General features: G+C 42.5%; 1 protein-coding gene across 1 annotated transcript in view; it reads left to right on the forward strand.

Moving 5' to 3' along the window:
• Nucleotides 1-641: 641 nt before the first annotated feature.
• LOC111216868 (sodium/calcium exchanger 2-like) overlaps nt 642-14,756 on the forward strand; it is a 165,952-nt gene continuing 151,837 nt past the window's right edge. Inside the window, exon 1 of the mRNA XM_022738504.1 lies at nt 642-754. The gene's annotated coding sequence lies outside the window, so the exon portion shown is untranslated. The remainder of the gene's footprint in view (nt 755-14,756) is intronic.

Raw genomic sequence — 14,756 nt, forward strand, 5'->3', positions numbered from 1 at the left:
TAGAAAATGGAGGGAAGATTGTAGAGTATGTGAGCCATGCTGGCTGCTGAACATCCTGTTACAGTCCTGGTTAATCAATTTTCAATTTGCTCTGTTTTTTCTCCTCCTTTCCTCTCCTCCTTTTTTCTTCTTTCCTTTCCTCTGCTTTCCTTTGCTTTATGTTCTTCCCCTTCTCCCTTGTCTTTTTTGACTGCTCCCCACCCTTTCTTCATCTCTCCTTGATTTCATCCCTCCTCTCCAACCCATGGACCTCTCCATATAATTTCCTTTCCTCCATATATTTTCTTTCTTTCATTTACATTTCTATTTTTTGTATTCTCTTGACTTATGTCCTTCATTTCTCCTCTCCAACTCATCTTCAACCTTCCTTTTCCTTCACATTTCAATTTTTGTCTCCTCTTGACTTATGTTCTTCATCTCGCCTCTCCTCTCCTCTCCCAGGCGCATATCCCCTCTCCCCATCCATCCGCGCCCCCGAGGCCAAACCGCGCTCCTCGGCACCCCGCCCGGCTGCGCGCAGCGTCTGGTGTGTGTGTGTGTGTAATGAGGGACCGCGGGGAGGGGGAGCGCGATTGTGTGTGTGTGTGTGCAGTATGAGTGTATCGAGAGAGAGAGCGAGAGAGAAAGAGGGAGAGAAAGAGAGTCGAGCAGCGGCGGAGCGCAGCACCGAGGACAGTTTTCTCCGCCAGTCTTTCGTACTAACATCTGATACTATGCTCATCGCTTCGAGTGCAGACTGGCACTAGAACAGAAGGTAAGAGACATTTCCCTGACAGTTGTACTCTGTTTGTGTACAGCGTGTGCCTGTTTGTTGTGCGCACTTGTTCATGTGCGCTTGCATAGCCCCATGCGGGCATCACTGGCTGCTGATTCTGGCCGTGTACGACCATGTGGAGCTGCTTCGTGGTGCCAAAAACTAGACTGTTGGCGGAGTCTCGCTCTATAAGAGTTGTCAGCGCTTTAAAGTCGTTAATTATATGTCATAACCGATGTGTCTGTTTACAAAGACATGCGATGCGAATCTCTGTTTTGACAGCAATCGCCATAATCTTTGGATTGGTTTTGATATAAACGCCGCGCTCGACAGATTTCCTCCCGTAAGCCCCTCCGCGTCCTATTTTCCCCTGAAGTTTTTTTTTTTAGGAGCGTGAGTGAAATGCTAAGGATGTTGCGGGGGTTTTGTGAGCTGCACACAGACTACGTTAAGCCTCCTGCCCGGCGCTTTCATCCAAAGTGGCTCCCAGTTTAATGAGCGTTACTGCCCTGCGTGCCCCAGAGGGAGTCCGTGCAGCTGGGAGCGCTGGGATCAACAACACTCACTGACATTTGTGCTGCCTTTTGAATGGATAGAAAAAGTTAACCACGCATTTAGTTAAACTGATTCTGCTTAGAGTAAAAACATAGCCTGTATTTCAGACGTGACATAAACAGGTGAGAATATCACACGGCTCCTGCATGTTTACATTGTCGGTGCTGTTGTGTCGTTGGTGAGACAGCGTGAGGTTGTAGTAGTAATTCTCTGCTGATACTGCGCCTCTTGGCTGCGGAGACCGGCGTCAAGTCAGCGGAAAGAAACGCATAACTTCTGGTTGAACTTTCAAAGTAAAGGCATGCTATTGAACGCTTTCACGCTTGTTTGCGCTCACAGATTGCCTTTGGTCGGGGTTTCGTGTAAAAGGTCCTACTTTTATATTGGATAGTTGCACATCATCCATCTTTATCTCTGTCAGAAACCAAAATACGCCAGGCTTAATTGGTGAAGTCTAATTAAATTTAGTAAAAAAACAGAGTATTTTGAGATTAAAATTTTATCTGATTATGTGACAAAATTCTTTTTCGACATTATTCCTTTTTGTTTCAAAATTTACACCCTTTACGCTTTTATCTTGAAAAGTGCTTCGCTGGTTTTCCGGTTTCCTCCTGTCTCTTTCTGCCAACCTCGACGCAGCAGAGTGATCTGTCCGAGCAGGACATCTGTTCTGGGTTGCGTTGTGTGTGTGTGTGTGTGTGTGTGTGTGTGTGTGTGTGTGTGTGTGTGTGTGTGTGTGTCCACCTTAACGTCGCACTACTCCAGTTCATGATGCCGGACTGTTTCAGCGTTTCAACTGACCGAGCGACTTGTGCTTTAAAGCGACTTAGAGGTGCAGGCGCCGTTCATTAATGTTGCGTAACTGCGTCCCAGCCGTTTTAACGACGGATACAGTTATAGATGGAAAATAAATCTTGTATTTTTGTAAATAATTCTGTACAACATATGAACGAAATAAACGCAAACTACACAAAACAGTCATTTCAATTATTGCACATGCATTTACATGCATGCACGGAATATATGCGTCTTATTCGGCAACATATCCAGGAGTGATTTCGAAATAGGTCAGTGTAACAATATAGACAGTGTTTTAATTTATATCAGATTGTGGTCTATTGTTTCAGTGTGACCTTTTTTTTTTTTTATTCACATGATTTCAGCTTTGTAAGCTTGAGGCGGACCTGCAGGGCACACAGAAGGAAGCACAGCACTTGATTAAATGTAAAATAGTTTATGCATTCAGTCTGAAGTCTGGCTGTAGTTTTAATGAGGGAGCTGGCTGCAGCTGTAGCAGGCTGTAGAGAAAGAGGAGAGGTGTGGATCCTCCTCCTGTGCACAGAAACTGCAGCGGGGCTTCCCTGGGCTTTTCCTCCCTCTCTCTGTCTCCCTCTCTCTGTCTCTGCAGTTTTTCTGGGACTTCCCTTGTTTTCCCTGCACCAGCCGTTAGCCCAGCCCTTCCTCCATTCATCTCTATGCCTGTAAGGCCGTATAACTCCCCTTCCATCCTTCCGTCCATCGTTGATGGAAAAAGGCTGCATGATACAGATGCAGCAGCAGAACAGGAAACAGTGGGGATCCTGATGATTAGAAACATTATAGGGATATAATGGGAATTAAATGTCATAAATTATAATAAGGCACCAACAGACACGTCATTTGTCCCTGAGGAAATGTGTTAGGAATAATTAGTGTTGTTTCATCATTTCATCAACCTCAGCTCATGGTGTACAGTGTGTTCTTCTTCTTGTGTGGCTCCTTGGACGGTGGTTTGGACACAGGAATGATGACACTTTTGTTTTTCTGTCCTTTGACATTTGATATTTGCTTACACAACCCTTCGCACAACCCCACCAACATGTTTAGCTCCTTGTGAGCAACATCCAAATGCTGCTTTACCTTTTCTATTGGCTGATGGATTATTCATTAACGCCCCTCCCTCCTCTCTCTGTCTCCGTCTCCCTGCCTCTCCTCTTCCTTTCCTACCATTATCTCTCTCTCTCTCTCTCTCTCTCTCTCTCTCTCTCTCTCTCTCTCTCTCTCTCTCTCTCTGTCTCACCCCTGCCTTCTTCCATCTTCTCCTTCCTCTCCCTCGCCTCCTTTCCTCTCCTCTCCTCCCTGCTCCCACGGCATCTCCTCCCATCCTTACATCCTCTATATTTTTTTCCTCTCTGCGTTGTAGTACATTTCACAGCTATAAGGCATTTAGCAGACTCTCTTATCCACAGCCACTTACACATAGAGAAACATACATGTAGCCTATATGTTCCCCTGTTTTCTGCATCTTTTAACCTTTACTTACCCAGGGGCTGTTGTGCTGCTCTTTCATCACCACCCCTCCTCACGCTTGGACATTTACAAATCACACTTGGGAGAAGCTCTGGCACAACCGCAAGCCATACTGTTGGGTGCTGAGCCCCTCTGATGGAGCAAAGAGCTGTAACATAAGACTATACGTTCCAGCTCAGCTGGTACTGTGATAATCTGCAACATTTTAATATAGGCTGAAATATTTGTTTGTCTTTTCTTACGATTTAGCAGAAAGCCACATCAGGAAACCTCGCCTCTCTTCCCACTGTTGCTCTGTAGACCTGATGTGATGAAGTGATGTATTTACTGTTTGTAATAAGCAGGAGAAGGAAATGTAAAGTTAACATGATCAGAAAAAATAATGATACACTAAAGCAAATGAAACATCATCGATGGAAAACCACAATCAGCACTGTCTCACAGACAACGATTTCTAGGCAGCGCAGTCCAGAAACACTGGCCAAGAATATGTAGTGCCAAAGAAAGACATAAGATAAAATGTTTAAAACTGAGCTGTAATACACCAGCACAGGCTGTGGAGTCATCCAGACGTGTTGTTTTAGTTGAGTTCAGTTTTTTAATTTTCATCATTAAACTATGCATGAGGATAGACAATAAGTACAGCCCTGTGTTGCAACATTAAGAAATGAAACTGTCCTCATGAGGAAAACAACAGCACTAGTTGTTTGTTCATATTCCTAACACAAAGTATGTTTATGTGAACATGACAAGGGCTTAATGTGGCCATTTGAACACTGGGTTTAGTGTCTCAAAGTCAGAAGACAGACGTTGTAACATTTCAAAACCCATTAGGGATGAGGTGTGACTTTGACAAGGTAGCCCAGTGGTCATAGACTGCTTCTTACTGACAGATAGGGTTTTAGAGCTGCGAGTGATTAGTCCATATATCAATTAGTCAATCGACACAAAATCAACATTAGGCTTCTTCGGGCTGTATGTTGGATATAAGGAGTTGTGAGGAGATCCCGTGTCCTGGACTCTGTGATATTATGATCTGCATTTTTCATTGTTTTCTATAATATTTTATGGACCAAAAGATGAATCGATTAATTGAGAAAATAATAGTTTTTGTTTTATGTTTTGTAGATTTTCTGTTAACCATGACCACACTAGTTTCATAACCTTCACCAAGTAGTTAGATAGTTGTGCTATATGCATTTTGAAAGGCACTGAAAAACTGCCCATTTGATCTTTAGTTTTGAGGTAATCCCTTTGAAAATAAGACCTGGATCTCCACCAAATATCCTGGTAACTAACAAACAAGCAGGATCAAACACTCCTTGCTGGAGCTTTAAAGAATCTGCAGATGACTGTAAAGATGAGTGTGCAAATATCCAAACAACATAAAGAACACACAAAGAGCAACAAACCAAAGAAGCTTTAAAAAAAAAAAAAAATCTACTTTATCAAATTAACATTCACTTTCTCTATCTTCTTTCATCTCATCGCCTCGTTATCCATTTTCCTCCTGACTCTTAACTCCTCCTTGTTGCTTCCTCGGTCTCTTCTGTCTGATTGCTCTCATGGGATACATACAGAGGCTGTTTCCATACCTCCAGCCTCATCCACGGCCTCTTTTCACAGTTTTTAATTACACAAATGATGTGGCTGAGTGGTGCAGGAGAAATAGCATGTGTCTCAGCAGGGGGTGGTACACAGGCTCATATAAACAGAGACAGGGATTGATTTTCTTAGGCAGGACAGATAGACTGTCACTCAATATTGTGGAGAAAAGTCTTGAGCTTCATCACTTTAGTGATTTAAGTGTAAATTTGAACATGTGGGAGCACTGCTTTGAGATGCATCAAGTTTGGCTGAAATGGAGTCAGTGTGAAGTGAGATATTGGTGAATGGCAAACAAAGCAAACTAATGAGCAAATACATGAACATACAGGCTGATCTTCTCCGATACCTACACCTCCAGTTTCTTCCTCTGGAGCACTGAAGTTCAATAAGATCCATGAGATGGACTATAAGACAGGTAGACAGGCAGAAAATAAAAACTAGACATCAGATACACAGAGCCTTAGAGAGCAGCTTTATGAAGGGTCATAAGAACAAAAACATGTCAAAAAGACGGATGGACGAACAGACATACAGAAAGAACCTTTGGTGTCACATATGGAGCAAAAAAATCAAGCTCCTCTTACTCAGCTTTTTCTTTGTGTTAAAATCTTGTCAACAATCAAGAACTAGTACAAGAAGAAGTAGAACATGTTGAGTCACAAGTCTTACTGAGCAAACTGACTTTTAAGCCTTGAAGTCCTTTCATTGCAGGGGAATCATTTTAAACATTCAAGCTGTGTGCACATGTCCTGTCAGTCAGGTGAGATCCATCTTTTTATTGTTATGGAGTTTGACTAGATCAGGACTTGAGCGTTGTTTGTCACAGAAGTCCAGTCCAACAGTGTGAAAATGTGAACGGTGTCGCTTCAAGTGATGAACCTTCAAAGAAAAAATGATCATCTGAATCTGCTGTTCCCCTCAGCCTCACGAAGCTTCTTGTTACCATGCAGTGTTTTGCATTCCCTCTAATCCACAGAGGAAGGCTGAATTGTATCATTATATGATGTGTATTATGCTGCCATTTTAACCACAGTCACAGTGGGCAAACCGCTGCACAGCTGTAAATCTGTAAATCTGTATCATTATTACTTGTGGAGGCTGGGCATCCTTGTTTTTCTACACTGTGTTATGACTGGCTGTGATTGTGACTGTAGTCTTGGCACATTGCTGTTGCTGGTTGTGGCTGTAGCCATGGCTGTGGCCTTGGTTGGTATGACTACTAGTATGAACCATTAGTATTTAGTATTATTATCATGCAGGTGTCTGTCCGGTGAAGTGACATGGTTGTGCCAGCTGAGGACTGTGTTGAAGCCATTCTTGAACTTCTGTGATGATAACACATCCATCATATCTAATAACAGAACAAGGCTACTTCAAAGCCCAAGAGGCTTCACTATGCTTCACTCTTCTTTCTCTGCTAATGTTAAAAGGAGCAGTTAAGAGTATGGCTACCATTGCCATATCAATAACGCCATAGAAACAGCAGCTGTGGTCACAGTGGCTGTGCTCCGTCAGAGCTCTGCCTTGTGAAAGGTGTAATGAGCAATAAATACATAATGTCAAGTGTTGCATCATCTCTGCTTTCTGTAAAATCTGCTGGGCATTCCTCTAAACTGGCAGTGCATTATGACTCTCGCTAGGATTGGTGCCACACTAACTGTTCCCATGGATTAGACAGAAGGCAAAATGTCACTAACACATAAACACAAAGACACACACGCATGCAAAAGTGATATGGAAATGAAAAATGTGCAGTTTTAACTTGTAAGAGACAAATGGAGTCACAAAGTCACAGTTAAAGAGACTGACTGCACAGACATCTCATGAACTACAGATTCTTCAGACAGAGAAGCAAAGACAGAGAGCTGCATGCTGCATCTGTATCATTGATGAACTGAATACTGTGTGTGTGTATCATAGTGTGTGAAGAGCCTCAGTTCTCCTGCGATGAAACCATGCTCTTATTATCAGATATGTTTGAAACTGTGTGTTATAGAGGTAGTAGACACACACACACACACACACACACACACACACACACACACACACACACACACACACACAGTCATCCGAAGGAGAAATGGATTTTATGTGTCACATTCTTGTCTACTTTTACAGCAGTGATGCATTATGGGTTGAACTGAGCTGCACTGTGCCTGTGCGCCTTTGTGTCAGGTGCCTCGAAGAATTTCACTTTCAGTGCTACAAGGTTACATAACCAGAGTAACCATGGCACGTTTCTGTTGATGTTGGATTCCTGTCGCTCTCCTGGCATCGAACCGGTGTCTCTCCACTTTCCTAAAGCTTCATCCTTTCAGCTCTCACCTTTACACTTGGCTACCCCTGCTCTCTCTGCCCATCCCCCCGTGTTTCTCTCTCACTTCTTTAATTTGCATTTAAATAATTTGTAATTAGCCTTTCCTCCACTTGCACTTACATACATGTCACCTCACTCACCCCTACCCTCTCTCTCTCTCTCTCACCAGTCTCTACAGCCTGCGTCTTGTTTCTATGAATGAAGGTTATGGTGTCACTGACATACAGTTTACACTGTAAGCCTGACAGGTTCAAACAGATACACTCTTTAATTTGAGACCTTTTAGTTTTGTGTGTGTGTGTGTGTGTCTGTGTGTCTGTGTGTCAGTTTGATTCCAGTCAGAAACTTTGTGGCATCACCTCAATCATCACCACCTCTCTATATACTGCTGTACTACCAAACACACACAATGATGATTTAATATTTATAAAAATGTTTTTTGTGTGTGTGATGTTGTGTAATTGTCAGGTACTTGTGATGAAAGTTTCTTGTCCAGGCGTTGAGTTAAAACCGGGTTATTTGGTTGTTAATATCTGTTGTTCCAGCAGCAAATAAATAATCAAATCAGTCCTCATAAGTTCTGTGGGGATGGTTTGTGGCAGGGAATGTGCACACTGCTGCTCTGATCTGTCACTGCTGTGAGTGAATCCACTGCAGTCTTTCAGATTCAGATGACGTGAATTTGGAGCAATGTTTTGACGCCCCACTGTGACTTTCTCCTCATGATTCTTTGCCCTTGCCTGAGTGTTTGTGCATCTTTTTCTGCGTGCTTAAGGGATTGTGGATTATTAGCATCGTGTGTGTGTGTGTGTGTGTGTGTGTGTGTGTGTGTGTGTTTTTACAGTATGTTATGTCTCTGCTCAGTGTGTGCCTATTAAAAGCTCAGAGTCTTGGCATTAGGACTCCAGAGGGAGTGGGACTGCTGGTGGGAAATTTTTCATCTGACACCAGAATCAGACACAGAGCAATTTATGACTCCTCCTTCCAGCTCTTTGTTTCTCTCATCCCTCTATCCTCACTGCCTCACTTATGTCCTCTCAGGCTTTCTTGTCTTTGTCCATCTTTTATCTTTCACCCATTCTTCATTCCTCCAGTTTCAATGAAAAACACCCTCTTAATTCTTCATTTCATCTCTTCTTCCCTTTCTCTCTCCATTGCTCATCTTTCCTTTGTCATCCTCACACATCTGTCCCATCCTCCAAATGACTTTTTCATTTGTCAAGTCATTTGTCATAATCTTCTCTCATCTCTCTTCAATCCATCCTCTTTTACTTCTTCACTTTTATCCTTCCTCCTCCTTCTGTCATGCTCTCCTCTGCTCATATGATTTCCTCCTCTTTCATCTCCTCCCCCTTTCTGTTACACCCATTACATCCTTCTGCATCTCATACCATTCTTTATCAGCTGTTTTCCTTTTTCCACACTGTTTTCCCTCTTTCCTCTTGATCTGTTTTTCTGTTTCTCCTTTCTTCAGATCTCCTCCCTTCTTTAATGCCTTATTTTTCATCCTCCAACATCCTTTATTTTGTTACTCTTACTAATCTCTCTCCTCTCATCCTCTCATGCTCTAATTCCTCCCCTCTCTACACCTCCTTCTTTCCTTTATCTCTTCTTCCTCTAACTACCTATTTATTTTGTCCTTCCCATCATTTTATCTCATTGCCCTCATACTGTCCCCACACTCGACTCCCCTGCCTGTCATATCTGTCATCTGAGGGTGTAGTCAGGTGTTGCTGCAGTGTGGAGGAATATAGTGCTCTTGTGTGGGCAGGTGTAGGCTGGATTAGCTCTGAGTGGACTGTAGGTTTGGAGAGTGGTGATTGTGGGACTCTGTGCCTCTGAGGTGTTCATTTATTGATACACCAGAGATGACAGGTGCCCACTCAGTGACCGTATCCTTTATTAGTCCTCTTCTTCTTTTTTTCTCTATAGCCATACGTTTAAGAAACTCCTTCAGTCGCATCTGTAAAATCACCAAAATGAGAAATTTTAAATATTATGAATTTAACCAGAGTCTACAGTCATGCTATCAGCTCTATGAGACTGTACATAGACACAGTTGTGCATGAGCTCAGTGCTAACATCAGTATGCTAACGTGCTTAATGACAATGTTAACTAATGCTAATCCATTATAATGTTTACTATGTTCAGCATTTTAGCATTGTGATGGGAATGTCATTAGTTTTGAAGTATTGAGTCATAAACCAAAGGATATGACCGATTTAATCCATCAATTCAGTAGCTGTAAAGATATTTCATTTAAATCCCAAAATGTCAATCTATAGCAAAAGTCAGTGGATTCATTGTCTGGGGACCATAATATAAAACATGGAAATCCACCTGATAGCTGAGCTTAGTCTGGACCAAAGTGGTACCCTGAGGCTATATCGCATCACTTCTGCTATGTTTACACCTGGCGTCCACACTACTCCGGAGTTTTCTAGCACCTACAACGGGGACTTTCATGACCATGACAAGAAAGTCTTTGCCTCAAACCATAAAAGAAAATGGTTGATTCTTAGGGGCCTTTATAGTGTTTCATTCTCCTTTTTAATATATTTTCAGTCTGTGTTGAAGACAGTCATCCACAGTCTAAATAACATTTACTTGACTCTTTTTGACTTAAAACCATCACCAAACATCCTCTGATCCAGGCTCCGCCCACTCATCTTCCTCCTTGTGTGACTGACAGATTCAGCACCTGCCTCGTCATCCTTTATTCCTTCTCCTCTGACCTTCGTTCTTTCCCTCCCCCCTTCACGTCACCTACCTTCAAGCCACCCTGTCTCAACCCCCCACCTTCACTTTAAATCTGCGTGTGATTGACAGGCAGTAAATGTGTCCACTCATGCATTTCCTCTCTCCTCAAGGATCAGGAGAAAGAGAGTTATTAGTGATTCATGATGTCATATGGCACCACACAACCTCAGTCTCTTTTCTAATGTAACAAGAGGCTGATGTTCATTTTGCAGTCACATGTAGATATGTAAATGTCATGTAGATATGTAAATGTCATGTAGATATGTAAATGTCATTTAAGAACACTACTAGGGTGGTTTCTGTTTGCACATCTGCAATTCAGTTCTGCTGTTTCAGTCAAGCAAATATCAGCTGACATGTTTATGTTCATGGCAAACAAAACAGTATTTAATATACAGCCCATCCTAGCAGTATATTAAAGGAATACTCCAGCAAAAATGTGACTTAATACCCTCGTTGAAACTGTTTCAGAGGGTGCTGACTCAACTTTATGGTCATTTTGGAAGCTGCAGTTTGTGATGCTGTTGAATTGTATTATTATATACTGGTATTTTAAATTATTTTGTCTACCCAATTTATATCAATGAAAACAGAAACACCTCTTGTTGTAATGCAACACAGCTCAACAGCTCCACAAACTCCAGCCTCCAAAGTCACCTTAAAGTTGAATCCATACCTCTCTGAAACCTTCATTATGTCATTGGACTGCATCAGTTTTACATCATAAACAGGCAGTTGAATTTATGTCATGCTCATCATCTCCTCAGCTCCTCAGCTTCACTGGAAGTAGAGGATCTAATAATTTATTGGTTAAGTTATGGGCAGGGACAAGCAACTTAAACATGTTAAGCTTATGGTAAGATCATGCTAATGGCTCATCGAAGCACACATTAACCTCAGGTCTATGATGGGACACAAACTCCAGTCTCTTGCATGGAAATCAGACACACTACCAACCCACCACCAGCCTGACCTCTACACTCTTCTGTTCACCTTCTCTACATAATGGATGAACCACTTCCTGTATTGACGCTGGCATTAATGTCATTCCTAGGGATACAAAGCTGGGATGCACCTGCAGACCACGAGCACTGAGATGTGATAGACGTTTCCACCAAATGCAGCTTTCAGGTTTCACATTTTACCGCTGGGACATATCTATGTCTTTTGTGGAACTTCAGTCAAACCAAAAGAGAGAGTGTCTGGTGTAATACTGCTTCAGTGCAACAAAACCAGGCTTGTGATGGCAGTGGAGGTAGGGTAATGTTTTCTATTGGAGCTGCACTGAAACCAAGAGCAAAAGCAAATGATAAAGATTCAGAAAGTGTAAATATTGGTTCTTTCTGTTCTTCGTGCATCAGGCTCCTTCGTGTCAAACTTCTAGCGAGAGTTAGCCGTGGTGCAGCATCAGGCTAGCCAACGGGTGAGCAACGCAAGAACAGGAGTCGGGTGCTGTAAGGTGCAGATCAGTGCTCGGGGATGTTCACAGGCTTCACAGTGTCATGTGAGGATTGACACAGAAGCAGCTGATGTGTTTGAAATACATCACTCAGCATGCAGATGAAGTAAGAGAGGAGAGTAGGATAGTAGGAGGGTAGCAGGAGTGCTTTGAGACATCTCTGTGGATTCTGCTGTGAAACGTTGACACTGTTGGAGTTCATCATCACTGCAGTCTTACTACAGTCTGTTCTCAGAGGGAGCAAACTGTTGGCTTTGAAGTCTGAGAGTGAGAGTTTGGGTTTTTTTTTTTCTCCAGAATATCACTTTAGGGACACAGACATGTCTCACACTGTAGGTACAAAATCAGCCTGCCTCGTGGCACCTTTTGTTGCCTATTGCTGTGAATGATGCTCACTCATCCCGTTCATCTACAGATATATACAGTTCACACCGCACACTCCACACTCCTTCAACAGATTGTAGTGCTCAGTTTTTACACACAGGAGACACAGCACCCGCCCAGTCGGCCATCATACCCTCAGACCACACATTCACCGCACACATGGACACACACATGTATACACAAACAGACATGATCATGATACACCCCACCAGTCCACCCACATACAGTCATTGGTCTGAGTCCAGGAACTGTGCCACCGGCTGTCCTTCTATTGGCTGTTGTCCTTATGGGGGAGGTGTGTGTGTGTGTGTGTGTGTGTGTGTGTTAATATTGAGATCTCTCTTATGTCACTTAATCTCTCTGTCAGTCACGCCCACTCTTTCTTTCTTACATCCACATCCAGAGACTGGAGCTCAGACTTTTCCTCCAGAGCGACTGAATGAACGAGGCAGCAGATTAAACATCCTGCGTTCCTGCCTCGCAGTGGCTCATCTAAAAGATTTAGATTTAGCTCGCTGTCATTTTGGTGATATTTTTGGAATCTCTCAGGATTGATCTGTTTATGGACGTTTCTCTTCTTATAGAGAAGCCAAGCCACTCTGTTGAAAACACTTCTCTAACTTGAAATGAGCCTGTAGTGCTTCCTTCCATGCTGTATACAGCAACATGAAGCTACATCAATCAGATGGTTAGTTTTAGGTATTAGATTACATATGATTTAGTTTCCATTACTTTAGAAATGGTCTCATCATAGATACAAGGTTGGTTGTGTAGAGATTGAGGGTTGATTTTTATTTGACTTTAGCTTGTTCTGAAATTGATCAATTGCAAGCAAACTGCAATGATTGGTAGAATTGGTAATTTAGTGGGGAAAAATTGCTGGGATTTGAAAAATACATTCAAGATCTTTATAAATGATTTACTGGGACTGGTCACAAATTGTGGAAGAGGCTGCCTAAACGTGACAATCAAATATCCTCTGTCTGTTCTCGTCTACCTCCTCCTCAGCATCAGACAGGGTAATTACATTGAGGTTGTTTTTGGCCACAGTCTCATCAAATCTTCTCTCTGTCTGTCTGAATCAGAACTAACAACACACACACGCACACGCACGCCCACGCACACACACACACACACACACACACACACACACACACACACACACACACACACACAGAGTGGTGCTTGGTTATTGCTTTCTAAAGTCATCCTTCCTCCACACACCCCCGCACTGTGACTCATCAAACACACTGTGGCCACATCGAATCCTGTCACTGACCTCTTTAAATCAGTAATGGTCTCACTGATGCTTGAGTGTTTATTGAGTGTGTGTGTATTCTTGGTGTATCATATGCATATACATATGTATAGCGTGTGTGTGTGTGTGGTTGTTTGTGTACATTGTAATGGCAGGAAGTGGATTTTCCACAGTCTGATGCTTTCTTCATTCTGTCCTCAGCAGCAGCTGCAGTTAAATCACAATATTGGCTCCTGCAGGATGCTGCAAATTGATGTTTCAGACTCTTTAACAAGGTGACCTGATGCTGGGCACAGTCTTTGCTCCAAACCAAACTGGAGCCCAGAGAAAATCCATTGATAACGAAATTAAACAAAAGCAGAACCCTGTTTTTTCCATCAGGCCTGGTGTTACATGATTTAGTCTCACAGTGTCACCCGTCCTCCCAGGCTAAACCTCAGGGTTTGTTGCAAAACAATACTGTGAAGGAAAAAAAAAAAAGAAACATTAAAAACATTGAAACTAGGCTGTGGTCTGAAGCGTTACCTGATATTATGTCATTGTAATGCTGGTCCGTAAGTCTGAAAGCTTTCGGCATCTGATGTGGCTGCGGTCTGAACTCTGATGTGTGAGAAGCCCGCAGACCGTCTCTGCATGGGAACTCTCTGAATGTGAATGGTTCCTCTTAAGAAGTCTTAAAGCTTTTGTGTGTGCTGGTGTGTTTATGTGAAAGTGTGTGTTTTTGTTTACCTTTATGTTGCTGTTTCATGTCAGCTGTGTGTGTGTGTGGGTGNAATATCCCCTGTGGGGTGGGGTGGGGTGGGGTGGGGTGGGGGGGTACATATGGCCATCATTGCAACCATTTGTAATCAAGGCGAAAAGTGTGTTATATAAGATGTAAACATCTCCTGCACAGTAAGCTCATGTGACCTCTGACCTCTGCAGTATTATAACGGAAAAGCATTGTATCCTCAGGCTTTTTTAGCTTGTTAGCTGTGATCTATATTGTTTATGTTGCGTTTACTGTCACTAGTATTCGATCAGCATTTATCTATGTCAATTACAGGCAAGACAGAGTTTTTTTTATGTATGTTAAAATCTCTTTGATGGTAAAGAGTGAGTGAATTGCCTCTAGTCTGAAAATTGTCTGTGCCACTGAAGGATTTATTGGTCTATGTTCATATTTTTCATTTGACAGATTAATATGAAATACAGATTATGCTGAGCAGCAAACATTATGTTATGAAACACTGCATGTTGGATGTGGATGCGTCTTGCAGAAGCCTCTGGCTCTCCTTATGCAACTCTGAGCTGGTCGAATGTGGCTGCAGTTGGTTTAATGTCTCTTCCAACACTTTAGCATTACACTCCTATAACACTGTCAGACTCAAA

This window comes from Seriola dumerili, unplaced genomic scaffold (genome assembly GCF_002260705.1).
Source record: "Seriola dumerili isolate Sdu_G_001 unplaced genomic scaffold, Sdu_1.0 BDQW01000036.1, whole genome shotgun sequence".
Lineage (NCBI taxonomy): Eukaryota > Metazoa > Chordata > Actinopteri > Carangiformes > Carangidae > Seriola > Seriola dumerili.